Source organism: Leptonychotes weddellii, chromosome 4 (assembly GCF_054177405.1).
Source record: "Leptonychotes weddellii isolate Sample4059 chromosome 4, ASM5417740v2, whole genome shotgun sequence".
NCBI classification, from domain to species: Eukaryota; Metazoa; Chordata; class Mammalia; order Carnivora; family Phocidae; genus Leptonychotes; species Leptonychotes weddellii.
The window spans coordinates 17,388,197-17,400,837 of NC_138372.1; positions in this window are offsets into that span (position 1 = coordinate 17,388,197).

Consider the following 12,641-nt stretch of genomic DNA (forward strand, 5'->3'; position numbering starts at 1 on the left):
CCTGATACGCGCCCTCCGCACACAGCTACATACAAAACAGACGCTTGAGCTTACAGTCGGGCCGGACATGGAACCAACCCTCGCCAGGGGCTTAGTCAGAACACAAGAAGAGGGACCCTGAGCAGGCAGAGCCAAGGCCTCCCCGGAGGAGTAATCTTTCAGCTGAGTCCGGACGAAGGAGGAGGAGTTGGCTAGGAAACACCCGAGCGGACCAGTATTGCAGGTGCAAGGAACAACAGGATGAAGGCCCAGAGTCACCAGAAGTGAGAGGAAGAGAGGAGCAGAAGGAGGTGAGAGTCGGAGGAACGAACACAAACCGGGCTATGGCGGGAGCTTCGGGACCCAGGAAGGAAGGGCTCCCGGTGAGGCGGACCCACCGGGCACAACGTTTGGGAGGTTGCTGGGTCATGCTCCACCTGCTCGTGCTAACACGTCGACTGCTCATCAGAGCATGGAGGAAAATCAAGTTAGTAGGGCGAGGCTTTGCCCCCAGCAGTCATCACTTCCAGCTGCTGTTCTCGGGTCTGTTCTAGAACACTACAGCAGCACAAGGCAGCCCTCATGGTTGGTCAATGATTTCCCAGAATCCACCTCCTTCCCTTTTTTGAAAATGATACAAAGCCCCCATCCCTTCTCCTCCCAGCCCCCACCAGCCTTCTAATGCCTCCCTGCTTATCCTTTCTCAGGGGTGACAATAGCTGCTGTGAGGTCACTTTGGAGGTTCTTGTGGGGCCGGAAGATCTGTATGCATGTAACGCACCCTAGTATTGTCCTGTGGTGTCCTCACTTATCTTGGGCTGCCATTTCTTTTTAACCGTATTTGGTCTCTAAGTTGCCAAGAAGCCGTGTAGAGAAAACCGGTGTGGTTTAGGTTAAGCCCCAGCAAGCCAAACTACTTCCTTCTTCCTCCAAATATCCTGCTGACACCTCAGCCCAGAGCAGGCCTGAAGAAAGTTCCCTCTGCAGCCTCCCGCGGCACCAGCCCCACAAGCTCACCAGAGCCCACCCCCCTCTCCCACCGGGACCCTGTCTCACCTGACACTGGGCCCTGGGCTCTTCCTGTCGGAAGGAGGAGAGAGACTGAAAGGGGAAGGGGAGGAATAGAGACATCTCCTTGGAAAGACTGCAAGAAACCATCAGCAGAACATGCTGGAACACAGACCAAGGAGACCAGGAAGAGAATATACACCAACCCCCACAGACAGTGGAGGCCCCAGTCATTTCCGTCGTGGAAGGCTAATCATATCTAAAAGTGGAGAAAAATGCCAACACAAAGTTGCAAATGTCAAGGTCTATTTAAAATATTTACATATAGCAAATTTAACACCCTGAGAATTATACTGTAATTTGCGATATTCCCAAGATTGCTCCCAGATTTATTTTAATGCATATGAACTTGTAGCATACTTCAGCAGTGAGGTACGCAAATGGGACACAGGTTTTTCTCTCAGCCCAGTCAAGGGCCCTGTCGTGATGGGTGTGTAACCTTATTTGAGAAGAATGTCAAAATGTACTTGAGGCACTCTATTAATGGGAGGTTCTTTCCAAGGATCTTAAAGTAAGACTACCCACTAGAGCAATGGTTCTTAACCAGGAGTGATTTTGCGCCGCACCCCCCCAACCCTGGGGGACATTTGGCAACATCTGGAAACATTTTTTTTTTTTTTTTGCGGGTGGGGAGGGGCAGAGGGGGAGAGAGAGAATCTTAAGCAGGCTCTATGGCCAGCACAGAACCCGACATGGGACTCGATCTCCCAACCCTGAGATCATGACCTGAGTCAAAATTAAGAATTGGATGCTTAACTAACCGAGCTACCCATGTGCCCCCAGAGACACGTTTGATGGTCATGACTATGGGGGTTGCTACTGACATCAAGTGGGTAGAGACCAGGGATGCTGCTAAACATTCCTTACAATGCACAGGGTGGCCCCCACAACAGAGAATTGCCAGTCCAAAATGTCAACAGTGCCAAGGATGAGAAATCCTGCCTTTGAGTGGTGCCACTCTAGACCCTCTCAGCCAAAACTTAAAACAAGCCAGGACAAGAGTCACAGGGAAGAACGAATCTGGAGGTTAAGTCCCAGCACATTAGAGGGGCTTGAAAAAACCCTTTGGCTTCCCAAGTCTACCCTAACCAAGTGTAAAACCAAGTCCACACAAGTTCAAGGTGATAGGCCAGTTATTAAACCACCTAATCAAACACAAACCAAAAACCTTCGGAAGAAGATAAAAGAATCCAGAGTCTCTAACAAAGAATCATCCATAGTATGCCGTCAAAATTTATGAGATGTGCAAAGAAACAGGAAAATATAACCCAAACTCAGCAGAGAGATTAAAATTAATTTTTAGGGGCTCCGTAGCTCAGGGGTTAGAGCACTGGTCTCGTAAAACTAATTTTTAAAAGACCAAACAGAAGTTCTAGAACTGAAAAGTACAATAATTGAACTGAAAAATTCACCAGATGGGCTTACAAGCAGATTAAAATGGAAGTAGAAAGGATCTGACCTTGAAATTGGAACAATAGGAATTACTCAATATGAAGAACAGGGAGACAAAAAGACTGGAGAAAAGTGAATAGAGCCTCAACGATCTTTGGGACAATGCCGAACTGTCTAAGGTATGTGTAATTGAAGTCCAAGGAGGAAAAATCACTGAGCATGGGGCAGAAAATAAATGTAAACACATCACGACTGAGATTTCCCCGAGTTTGAAGATACGTATCCAAGGTTCCACAGAGAGAGGAGCTGGGATCAGAATCAGGTTCTCCTGCCTTGAAGGGTGGCCTGCATCCCCTGCTACATGCCCCACAGGGGACAGCCAAGGTCCCATCCCAGCCCCAAATCCAGTGACCCGCTGAGCCTCTTGGTAAAGGAGGGGGAGCAGGGGACTGGTCAGACCCACCTAGGACTAATAAGCAGTGGCTGCCACCAAGGGAACCACAAAGGTGGTGAGGGGATGGCCAAGCCAGGGTCAGAGGTCACAACTGCACTCCTTCAAAAGAGGCTAAAGATCCCATAAGATCAGACTCTGGGGCTTCCCGAAAACGTTCTCATGTCTCAAAGCAGTTTCTTGCATCTTCTTGACAGGTAAGCTTGACAGCTCCTTATTGTTGCAGCTCTTCAAGAAATGGGTTTGCTTTTTCCTGGACAGAGATCTCTGAGCACCAACCCTCTTCCAAGGCTGGGACTCGGCAGCCTCCGCCAAGAAGCCCACAGCCACCAGAGGCCGGGGGAGCTGGCGTCAGCCTCAACAGAGGACGAACCTCCCCCATAGTGTGGCTGGACGGGCCTGAAACGGAAGTTACTTGAGAGAAGAAACAGACTGAGCCACCGTGAGGCAACCACACCTTAGCTGGAACCCTGGAGAGAGCCTGGCCCTGGCCCTGCTCGTGTGCTGGGTCCAGCAGAGACTCCAGAAATACTCAGAGATGGATGGGTCCTTAGCGTTTCCCCTTTCTTTCTTCCTTCTCATTTAGAGAACTGCAGGATAGGGCAGTGGCTAAGAACCCAGCTTTGAGACACAGGTGTGGGGCCTCGGAAAATTACTTCGCCTCTTTGTGCCTCCATTTCCCCATCTGTGGAGTGGAGATAGAGTGGCAGTTGTGGGACAGGGCTCTCATCAGGGTCCACTGAGTTGGTGCCTGGCACGTGGCATTTGTTATTCTCCCTCTCTGGTCTCAGTGAAATGGCCAGGAAGCTCAGGGACAAACTGGGGTTCCACTAGATTTTCTGGTACAATCATTTCCTCAGTTCCACTCACTGTTTCTGTTCTTTTGGCCTTGAATTAATGTTTCTAGTGTTTACATGTCTTTTCTGATCTTCCTTTCGGGAATCAGAGTGAGTAAAATTTGGTGATAAATATTTACAACCCAAAACAGGACATTCTCTTCCCAGTTTAAATGGGGAGGGCTCTGTCACTTATGGGCTGAGTCTGACCCATCAGGAGTGGGCTGCAGCAGGCAGACCCTGGTCTGAGCCAGGCACAGCCCTGGACTCTGCTGGGGGTACCAAGAAACCGCCCCAGCCCTGACACACATGCAGAGCTTCGGATGCAGGTGCGAACAAAGCCACACGGGCCCCGAGAGGCAATCAGCACACGTAGACCACGAGGGGGTGGAGATGACCTCATCAGGCTTCTGGAACGTAAGTCTATCTTTTTATTCATCCTGCGTTGACACTTCCCTGGTTGAACCTTTAGGGAGCAGCCCCTATAGACCAGACCCTGCCGCACTAGCAGAGTGTGGGTGAGCTGAGGAGAGGAGGACAGAAGTACAGAACATGCGTCAAGCCTAACGTAAGGAGTGAGTCGCCTGGCTAGAGAGTGGGGCATTCGTTCACTCATTCATTCGTCTGCTCGTTCATTCTGCCACTATTTAGCGAGCACTATTCTAGGAGGTACAGCTGGAGAGATCTTGGGCCACAGGAAGAGGGGTCCTCGAGGCCAGGCTAGGACTTTGGGATTTTCCTTGGCTACGGAGCCACAACAAGTTTACTGAGCGCGAGAAAGGCAGGACCAGGGTGCCAGCCTGGGCTTCCCACTCAGAGGCAGGGGCTGCCTCAGCCTTGACCTTCTCTGCAGCTCCCACCCGAAGTCCAGCCCTGCTGCAGTGCTCTGGGGCTCAAGGTGAGACTAACTTCCCTCTGGCTGTCAGGATCATGGGGACCCCCCCCCCATCCACTGCTAGGTTGTTGCGGGTGGGGGTGCTGGCATCAGCTCACAGATCACTCCTTGTCCATTCACTCATCATCTCAATTAATCTGGGTTGCTGGGAGCTGCCCCTTAGTTTCCAGAAGCTTCTTTCTGTATGTACTTAACCTGAGAGCTGAGCCAAAGACAAAAATTGGATGGTAGAGCCTCGAGAAGCTGGGGCCGAGGCATTCTGGGGCAGAGCTGTTAAAGGTGGGGGCCCATGGAGAACCCTATAGAGGCCCAACTTTGAAACTGAGAGCTTGTGTCAGGAGAGAGGACAAAGGCCGGATTCACAGTGGCTATTCAGGCAGGCAGAGCTGGACATTCTAAGACAGACGGGAGCTCCAACATTTCTCCACACACAGAGGGAAAACCAACACACAAGAAAACAAAAGGAAACCCAAGCTGAGGCCGGCAAGGTCATGCACCAAAGCCGTTTTATTAGCGACTTCTCTCTCCTCGGGCCGCGCCTGACAGTGTGGCTTCTCTCTGTTTTGCGGCCCAGACCATGGGCCCCAGGAAATCTGGACTCCTTTCGCCTCAGTCCCTTCCAATTGATGTTGACAGGTTCACCACTTGCTTCCTGCTCTGCCAGGGCCACTCCGGGGAGGGGGTGGTGGGGAAGGGACAGCTCTTGCCGCTCCTGGCCGAAGGCCGTCGCAGACCAGAGACAGCCCCCAGTCTTGCCAGCAGTGACCCCCTTGCCTCCTGTCCTGGCCCAGCTCAAAGGCCACCACCTCCACAAGGTCCGCTGGACACCCGGCCACACGCACGCCTGAGACGTCACCGCAGCCCTGGTTCAGAGAATTAATCAAGTCACTACAATAAGAGAGCGCTCCAGCATTAAACATCAAATTGCCAAAGAATATTTCATGACAAAGGAAAGTCACACGTAATACACGAAGTCAGTGGTTCTCAAACTCGAGCCAGCATCAGAATCACCTGGAAGGCCTATTCGAATGGCTGCTGGGCCCCACCCCCAGAGTCTCTGATGAGGGAGCAGGAACTTGCATTTCTAACAAGTTCCCAGGGAGGGCTTCCAGCCAAGGATCACACTTTGAGCACCACCACACTAGGTGATTAAAAAAAAAGAAAATCTGAACATATATACACACGTATTTATGTGTAAATACATGGTTAAGATGTTGATAGTAATTATTTTTGTATAATGAGATTGATTACAGGCTTCTTATGATTTTATTTTTTATGTTTTATCTTTCAAATTGTCTGCAATAAATATGGCTTCTTAAAAATCTATAACTTATTTTAACATTTACCATTTTAGCACCTCCTTCGTGAGGCCTCCCCAGGCCTCCCCTGGTGAGAACTGACTGCTCTTCCCGTGTCCCAGGGCTGCTGGGGCCTCTGCTTAGCTCTTTCGCCTTCTGCCTCGTGTTTGTGTTCCCACCAATAGGCAGTAAATGCCTTACATAAAAACTCTGACTCAGTACCTCCATACCTCCCACCACAGGGCCCAGCCCCGTGTCCTCCTTCCATCTGAAGTCCGTGGAAACTCAGCAGGCATGGGGTGCTGTGGAATGAACATGGGGTCCCCAGTCCAGTGGCCTGGGTCAAGCCTGCGGCTCGGACCCTCTGGTGGGCTCTGGAATGGTCCATCCTGTCCTACTGGCCACCAGACTGGCCCTGTAAGCAGCCAATATCATAGCCCTTCCCCACCTTCGAGCATTCCAGTGACCACAATGATCACTGGTGGTGGCACCAATGTCCAGAGAGTCCCTGCAGGCCGGGCAATGCAACTTCTTCAGCTCCAGAAATAAGGCTACCCAATTACATGACGTACATTCTGTTAACTCTGCCACTTGCCATCTGCATGACCTGGCGTCTCTGAGTCTTGATTTACTTAATTGTCCCATAATGAGGTTGCATTAGAGAAGAGACAGCAAAGACCTGACACTCATCCTGCCCCTTCTTTCAGCTCACCTTTACAGACATTGCTAAATAATCATAGCATTCTACTCCCCTTAATCAAGATGCAGCCTCAGAATTTTTCTTAACACTATGTGCCAGGCATCGTGCTCCAATCAAAGCAAACTAACGTTCAAGATAAAAGCTAATTCCTGTTCCTGACCCACGTCATACTCTACTTCCCTGAAACCTAATACATTCCTCAGCATACAGTGGGTCTTTGTTAAATGAATCCACGTGGATACATACCAGCTGTCACTGATTATTCTGAAAGTGAAATCTTTGGTAGCCACCAACCATTATGTACCAACCCCAGACCAACTACTTCCTCCTTCCCAGGATCCCTGGCCATTCAATTGGTGCCCTCTGCTGTCCACCAGCCTGTACTGCAGGAACCTTCCATTCCCAGCCCTAAGGAACTGTGAACATTGAGGACAACGGTGCTGTCACAAGCAGGCCCAAGCGTCCCCGACACGAAAATCTCCTGCATGGCTTTGGATGCAATCAGGGGCAAGCCCAGCCAGACACCTGTTTAATCACTTTGAGCTTTGTGTGGTCTCCTCCCCACCCCCCGACCCCCCGCATGTGCCATCTGCAGAGATGAGAGCCCAATTCTCTCACTTCCAATAAGATTGACGGCAAGAGAGGAGGGGGGACTGACTCAAGGTCACATAACCAGTCAGACCACAACTCTGGTCCCCACACTCACAGTCCCTGGCACTGCGACACACCAGGCTGCCTTCCTCTTCTCCAAAGAACAAGACAGGAAAGCAGCTGCCTTGGGCTACAGAGGTATGGGGTTCCTCCAAGGGCCTCATCCATTTGGGAGGTCGGCCTGGAACCGACCAGCTATGGAGCCCCAGGGAGATCATCCTGCCTTCTCCTTACCAAGACCTGCCTGATCTGGTCTCCATCGATCTCTCTGAACTCCTCCCCAACCCTGCCTCCCATTCACTCTGCTCCCGTGGCAGTGACCTCATTCCAACTTCAGGGCCTTCGCACTGGCCGTGACCGTCTGTGGAACCCTTTGGCCCCAAATTTTCCCGTGACCGAGTCCATCCTATCGTTCTCAAATGTCACTTCTGCTGGTAACACTTCCTCGACCACCTGAATGCAGTCATCTGTAGGAGTGTGGGCTGCTATGACAAATTACCATTGACTGAGCGGCTTATAAACAACAGAGATTGATTTCTCGATGCTCTGGAGGCCGGAGTTTGAGATCACGGTGCCTGCGTGGTCAGGTTCTTGATGAAGTCCCTCTTCCAGGCTGCAGACTGCCTGCTTGTTGGTGTGCCCTCACATGGCAGGAGGGGGAGGGAGAGCTCCCTTGGGGCCCTTTCTCAAAGGGTGCTCAAAGATCCACCCTCAGGATCGAATCACCTCCCAAATTTCCTACCTCCTAATACTGTCACATGGGGGGTTAGGATTTCAACACATGAATTTCGGGACACACAAATGTTCCACCTGTAACATCCTGCCACCCTCCACCATGCTACGTTGCCCAGTTTTCTTCGGAACACTTAAGCTACCCTTCAACACATATTTCTAGAGCAGCTCCTGGGCGCCAGGCACTGTGCTAAGGCTTCTCTTAGCTGTTCATTGCTTGTTCTCACTCTCCCCAGACGTACACCCCGTGGAAACAGGGTCCTTCTCTGTGGAATAGCACCCAGCCCTAGAATGAGCACACAGGAGGCATGCAGTCCAGACCTGTTGACAAACAAATAAATTAGGGTCTTTAAAATGAGATAGGAAAGGTCCTGGATGGGGAATCAGGGTTTAGATGCTCTGAGTTTGAGACCTCCTCAGCTGCCAGATGACCTTGGGCCAGTCACCACCCCTCTGAGCCTAGCATTTTCTGATTCTGTAGGCCCCTCCCTGCCTGGAAAGTCCAAGGTCCTCTGGCCGGTAAGACTTCAGAGCCCACCCAGGATGCAGCTCTGTCCTTTGGATTTAGTGAGGGGAGAAAGGTGGGCCTCTCCTTTCCCCCTTCCCTGTGGCTCCCTCCACTAGTTCCAGGCCCAAGCCCCTCTGAGAGGAGAGGGGTGAAGCCAAGGTGAGCCGGCAGCCCCACTCCCAGAGGACAGCAGCCCACACTCAGCATCCAGAATAATCGTGGCCAGCTGCATTGCATCTCCCCCGCCGGCTCCCTGCCCTGGGGAAGCTGGAGAAGCTCAGCCCACATGTGGTTGTTTGATCAGGGAGAGGGGAGAGGAAGCTAGCAGCTCGACTGCTGGGCCATGGAGCCAGCTGGAGCCAGCCCTGCCTGATGGCCTCATCCGCGGGCCCAGATGTACAAGTAGGGCCAGGCTCAGTCAAATGTGAGGGTGCCGCCGTCTCCCTCCCAGCCTGGGGGTAGCAGAAGAGGTCACAGGCCCCAGCTCAGAGCTATGCGGCTGTAGGCTGTGGGAGGCAGATACCTTAACAGCCAGAACAGTTTGGGGAAAGGCAGCTACTGGTCAACCGAATGAGCTAGGAGGGAGCTGCTGAGAGATGTGGAGCCCAGGCACCCTGAGGCTGAGAAGTAGGAATGGGCACCAGGGCCAGAGGCCTGGAGGGGATCGAGGGAGCTTAGGTGGGACTTGACCATCAGGCCTGGGAGCCAGAGCCACAGCTGGGCTTTCTGCTCACGGAGGAGGGGATGGCAAGATGAACCAGGCTGGTCCTCGGCCATTCATGAGGGCCTCCCCAGTGACACAGGGCATGCAGGGCACAAGCTCCTAGATTACCCCAGACAGAAATTGCTTTCAGACCGGAATCAAATTGGAAGGGCACTGAGCCACTAATTCATACTAAGGTGTCAATGACTAAAGGTAGAATAACAACACAAGGCTTCAGGTGGAGACAAAGCTCCCTGGGCTCAGAGCTTTCCAACACATTATTCCAAGAAAAGCAATCATAAGTGGAATGAATTTTAGTTTCGTGTGTGTGGAGAGAGAGAGAGGGAGAGAGATTTGCCTATCTGACCTCTTTTAATTGTCCCAAGAGATCCGCACTTCAACATGTGCAAATTCAACTCAGAATCTCCCCTCCACCCAAGCCAGGTCCTCTCTGTGAAGTCCCTCAGCGCCCCCAGGTGTGCAGGCCGAAACCCACCCCTCGGCCCCATCTCCCTGTCTGTCACCAGCTCCCAGAGATTTAATGTCCCAAACACCTCTCGAGTCCGGCCACTTCTCTCCTGAAGGGTGGCAATGAGGTGGGGTTGCCCCCACAGGCCGGGCCCTGCCCAGAGTACAACGGAGGCCATGGGTCCCTGCCCCCCACCCCCCGTTGCCAGCCCCGCTACATCCCATGATAAGGGCACGGCGTGGAGGCTGCAGCCACCCTCTTGCTCATGACCTCTCTTCTGTCACCCTAAGGCCCGAGGTGCGTACACTGGCAGTGGGGTCTTCCCGTAAGGGGACTGGCCTGAGGAAGAGGCCCCCACAGCCTTGGAATCCGGCTCCTGGCAGGGAGAACTGGGGGAGAGGCCCTAGGAGACAAGTGCCCTGGGCCCACAGACTCTCCTCCCCCCACCGTGGGGAGAGGTACAGACCAAGGGAGGGCAAGTGCAGAGCCCTCTAAACTGCAAAGCCCAGAGCGGTAGCCAAGGATGATTCTGGGCCCTCCCCTCCTCTGACCTCTCCTGCCAATCTCTTCTCCATCAGGCAGCCAAAGGGAGCTTTTATTTATTTATTTATTTTTTTAAAGATTTTATTTATTTATTTGACAGAGAAAGACACAGTGAGAGAGGGAACACAAGCAGGGGGAGTGGGAGAGGGAGAAGCAGACTCCCTGCCGAGCAGGGAGCCCGACGCGGGACTCGATCCAGGGACTCCAGGATCATGACCTGAGCCGAAGGCAGTCGCTTAACCAACTGAGCCACCCAGGCGCCCCAAAGGGAGCTTTTAAAAATCAATCGGATCATGTTACACACCCCTGCTTTAAATCGGCTCCCCGCTGCTCTCAGGATAAATGCAAAACTCCTCAAGTGCTCAGTGAGGCCTGAGTCCAGGCCCTGCCAACCTCTCCACTCTGGCTTCTTAGCACGCTCCCCTCACGCTCCCCTCACGCTCCACCCCAGTCCCACTGGCCTTCCTCCGGACCCATACAGGCCACAGTGCTCCGTCCACAGGCCCTGGCTGTTCTCGCGCCGGCAGTGCTCTTCCCTCCTGACCAGGCCTAACTCACCCCTCCACATCCTTCAGGTCTCAGATCAAGTGTCACCTCTGCATGCGGCCTTCAGGATTGCCCTGCCCAGATCTGTCCTCTGGATGCAGGCTCTTATAGCTCTGGGTCCCTCTCACCACGTTTGCTTGTGTGATCATTTGATTAGGGTGTTCTCGCCCCTGCTAGACCAAGGGCTCATGCAGTCAGGGGCCTATTTTTGTTTGCAGCCTGGTACCAAGAGTCACAGCTGACATGTGCTGAGTGCTTACCTCGTACCAGACCCCGTGCTGAGTGTTTTCCGCACGTTGCCCCTCTGAATCCTCTTGACAACCCTACAAGGCAGATACGGTTGTTGCATCCACATTGCGGATGAAGAAACGAAGGCTCATGAGGTTAAGAAGCTGGCCAAGGTCACATCTAGCCCGTGGGAGGGCTGGGAACGAACCCGGGCAGTGTCGTCCCAGGGTGCACGGGCGGCACACCACGCCCCCCACCCCGCTCCTTCCACCACATGGGCATCTCCACGGCACTCGCTCCGTGAACAGTTGTCAAGGGCACAGAGAGGCGCACCCACGCGCTCAACCCAAAAGAGCACGCGCCAGGATGAGAACACATGTGGTTTCTGGTTGGGAGGATTACAGATGTTTATTTTCATCTCTCACTTACTTGTTATGTTCCAATTTTCTATACGAAACAAGTATTTTGTTGATGCCTTTAAATTATGAAAGAAAACCTTAAAATCTCTTTAATCTTTTAAAAAGAAAGAAGAACGGACCAAAATCAAGATGTCCAGAGAAACGGCATGCCGTTCCCTTCCACTCCACACCAAGCCCTACCTTGGTAGAAGACACAAAGCATTTTCAAGATGGAAAGGCCTCGTGACGTGCCAGTAAAAACGTAGCTGCTGGCTTCAAACAGACCAGGGTGGGGATCTTTGCTCTTATGTAAGTGGCTCCGCACGGGGCTTGGCACACGAGGGATGTGCGGTGAATGGCGGCCGCCGGCCTTAGCCCGACCCTCCCGCACAGACGGGGCGGGGGGCAGCAGGGACACCTCCCGAAGCCCAAGCGCCCACACCCAGAAGCGGCCACAGCAAGTCACTCAGCTGCGCCTCTTGTGAGCTACGTGCCCGCCTGCTGGCCCTGGCTGCGTCCCTCTCTGGGTCTCCCTGCCCAGCCGGCCGGCCAAGGACACTGGGCCACCTTAGGGGTCCTCAGGGCAAGCCACGGGTGGGAACCCCAGGACACAGGCTACCCAGGTGGCTGTTTTGATGCCTGCAGGCCACCCCCCCCGCCGTGGGGTGGAGGACATGACGCCCCCACCACCACATCCTTGCCTCCCCGCAGAAGAACAGGAGAAACATTTTTTCACTTAGGTGGAAACCCCAATTCAGCTCCTGGGGCTGTGGTTTGGAGATCATCTAGAAGGATTCTCTTGTGAGGCCTCAGGAAGAAATGGAGAGGGAGAGAGAGAGAGAGGGAGACAGAGATGGAGAATGGGCTGCCCAGAGGCCCCCGTAGCTCTGCTGGTATTTATGCTCTGCCACAGCCTTGAATACCATCGGGCTCAGAAGGAATTTCCAAGAAGATCGAAATTTGAGGAAATCAAAGTTTAATTAGTCACAGCTGCTGTAATGTATTCCAGGTGATGGCTGGTACGGCCGCGTTCCCCGTCTGGGCCCCCCGACGCCTCTCACCCTCCACGGGGGCAAGTAAACAGTGGGGTGTTTGTGGTGGGAGCCCTTCCCCCGGGTCAGCTGAGCAGGGCAGGGGAGGCGGGAAGGGCGCGTGCTGCCTCCTGCCACCTAGACTTCCGTCTGTGACGGAGGGGCCAGAGTGTGGCTTACACACCACAGAGCCCTGTTCCCTCCTCTCTGCTC